This window comes from Lygodium microphyllum, chromosome 19, assembly GCF_053477565.2.
Source record: "Lygodium microphyllum isolate KBCC chromosome 19, Lygodium_microphyllum_v1.1.10, whole genome shotgun sequence".
Taxonomy (NCBI): domain Eukaryota; kingdom Viridiplantae; phylum Streptophyta; class Polypodiopsida; order Schizaeales; family Lygodiaceae; genus Lygodium; species Lygodium microphyllum.
In genome coordinates, this window is record NC_141153.1 from 87226868 (window position 1) to 87229963 (window position 3096).

Sequence of the window (3096 nt, forward strand, 5' to 3'; positions counted from 1 at the left end):
TATGCTTTTGTTTAGGGATACTACATCTTTAGTGAGCTTTCGTTGGTGGAGATGGCTATAATGGCCTCTTAGAATACACACAACATATGGATGCCATTAGCAATGTACATAAGTTGGAAAGAGATTTATTAGAGAATGAAAATTGAGAACACCTAAAAACATGCCATCTATTGCAATAATTTTTTGGCAAATTTGTATATAAGTGACACCCTACTACCATACACCTAAAAACATGCCATTTATTGCAACAATTTTTTGGCAAATTTGTATATAAGTGACACCCTACTACCATCTTTTTACATTAATTTACTACAGATGTGGTGTTGGTAGTTGCTATCTTTGGAGGCCGTGTTCTTGCAGTCTAGTCAGGAGATGTTGGTACAAGGAAGTTCTTGTACGAGAGGAAGGTGGAGTTTTAGACAAAATCTGATAGGTTTACTTAGTGAATCTCAGCTATAACTGTTTAAAATTTTCTTGTAGGGATTATTATCACTTAGAGGAGATAGGACCTTGTTATAAATTAGGAGTTTTCAGGGGAATTTTGGACTTTGGAAAGGTCTTGACAGGTTGATAGGATATCTTAGTATTAATCTAAGGGATGGGGGGATTTCATTGGTTATGCTACCTCCTACCTCCTAAGGATTAAATTCTTTATGAAAAATACACAGCATCATGATTGTGATTATTGTCTACAGTAATACTGCAGTGATGATCAAAGGGTGATCATTAGATCATTGGTGATTATTATGGAGATTTCTTTGGGGAGGTGTTAAATATCAGACTCAAGAGAATAGACTCTTGGCAAGGACGAAGTAATCCAAAGGGGACTTACTAGCAAAAGGAAGACTGGATGTACCACCTACAGACACGGAGCCTATAAGAAGCACAATATTGGACAAGCTTATGGAGGAGTCTTTTGGTGAATTAATGCCAAAGCAAGATTTTCATGTTTGATGTTCATTATTCCAAAATGTGTTAAAGGTTATAAGGACACACTATGTCATATGTGCATTCATCCTTGTGTGGTGCCAAAGGGTGCCAAAGGAAATTTTGCAACATCAATCCAAGATATGTAGTGGTTAGGAGTAGGGCAGATTTCTACTTGGAAACGACTTGATGATCATGATCTATCTATGATTGATTACCAAGTATTATGGTCCTCATCAACTAACACTCTTATACAACACATGTGGTGGTCTCTTCATATTTCAACGATCCTTCTTTTGCTTTAAAAAAAAATACATCACCACCATGGACTACACCTTGTCACAAGTATATCCAAAAGAAGTTAAACATCATGATGTACAGGGTGGTAGGGGGATGGAGAATTCAAGCAACAAACTCGTCATTGACATAGATGGATTTGGTAACTACCACTTAGAAGTGCAAGGCCCATTAGGATCAGAGCATGAAAGAAGAAGTGTCTTAAATCTTTACATGCTTGATAGTGGGGACTACTCCAAGGTGAAGAGGATACATGGTTATGGGTGGATTCAAGAAAGTCAAAAGAAATGGTTTAAAGAGCTATCTATCAAACTGCAGGAACGAAACAAAATCAATGCATTTGCACTTATGGAAAAGATTCCTGCTTTGGCTTACTTTCACATTCCTCTAGTTGAAACACGTATGGCAAGTCTTTGCTCAATAACTGGAGTTAAGCAAGAGGGAATTGGTTGTGCACAAGTGAACTCTGGCTTCTTGTCCACCTTACATGAAGCAGGAGATGTTCGTGTGGTCTTTAATGGACATGACCATGTCAATGACTTTTGTGGCAACCTTCGTGGAAATATAAAAGTTTCTTATGGAGGAGGAGTTGGCTACCATGCATATGGTAAAGTTGGTTGGTCTAGACGAGCAAGAGTTGTCTTTGTGTCATTGAGGTCGTCAACTAGTAGTAATACCTCACACATTGACATTTCAAAGGGTGCAAAGGTGCCTATATTACCCTATGTAGGCTTTCTCATTGTACGGGCAGTTACATTCTCGTGGCGTTTCTCTATCAATCTCTGAGTAAACTGCGAGGAAAGGGGGGCCGAATGGCAGTTGCGTGTGTTTCTGATACAAGGCGCCATACAAGGAAGATGATTATGAAGCAGGGCTCAGAGAGAGAGAGAGAATGGATGACGTGTACATGAGGAGAGAGGAGGGGAAAGCAGAGATAATACCAGGAGTCCTATTTATAGATGAGGTGCATATGCTGGATATCGAGTGCTTTTCATTCTTGAATCGTGCTCTTGAGAATGCGTTCTGAAGTACGAGAGCAGATTGATAGCAAAGTTGCGGAATAGAGAGAGAGATATATATGGATGTGATGCAAGAAGAAACGGGCCAGCAGCAATGTGTCAAGGACAAAACAAAGTGCGAAAGGGTGGCGACACTTTGAGAGCAGCAGCCACAGAGAGAGAGCGAGAGACAGCCCCATAGACAGAGAGAGAGAGAGAGAATGGCTTGCCTACAATTCAGAGATGGGTGCCCGCCATTCTTCATCACCAATTTCATCATCGTGTTCTCCTTATACATCATCATCGCCTTCTCTACCAAGTAGCATTCTGAGTATCCCTTGGGCTATTCGCTCATCAATTCTTATCTTCTACCCTCCTTGGATCAAGGCACCTTGAGTGAGAAGGAGAGAAGGGAGGGATCATGAAGGAAGAGGTAGGCACCATGAATGAGAGAGAGAGAGAGAGATCATCAATGGCTCTATTATTGCATAGAGAGAGAGACCACAAATATGCATTGATAGGAGGGGGAGAAGCTTTAATCCAACTAACTAGTCCTACAATCCACAGATCGAGTGAGAGATAAAAGGGAAAGACTGCCATTGCCATGCCTTGCTTCTTATGGTCAACGTGGAGCCTCAATATACCCAAGCAAACTGAAATTACAGGCTAGGAGAAGAATTTCTAGGTTCTTAATTGCTTGACTTCACTCGTGATTCCGTGAACATATGCCAAAGATATACAATTAGATACCCCCTTTCTAAGGTCATCGACATGGAAGAATAGAAAAGCCATAGCTAAAATTAACTCTTGATTAAGAATTTAATATTTAACTTAAGAGAAAAAGGTCATTCCTATTGCCATAGGGTAACAGTCG

The 3096-nt window shown here is 40.1% G+C and overlaps 1 pseudogene; it reads left to right on the forward strand.

Moving 5' to 3' along the window:
- Nucleotides 1-1251: 1251 nt before the first annotated feature.
- Nucleotides 1252-2010, forward strand: LOC148020126 (putative inactive purple acid phosphatase 29 pseudogene; annotated as a pseudogene).
- The last annotated feature ends 1086 nt before the right edge of the window (nucleotides 2011-3096 follow it).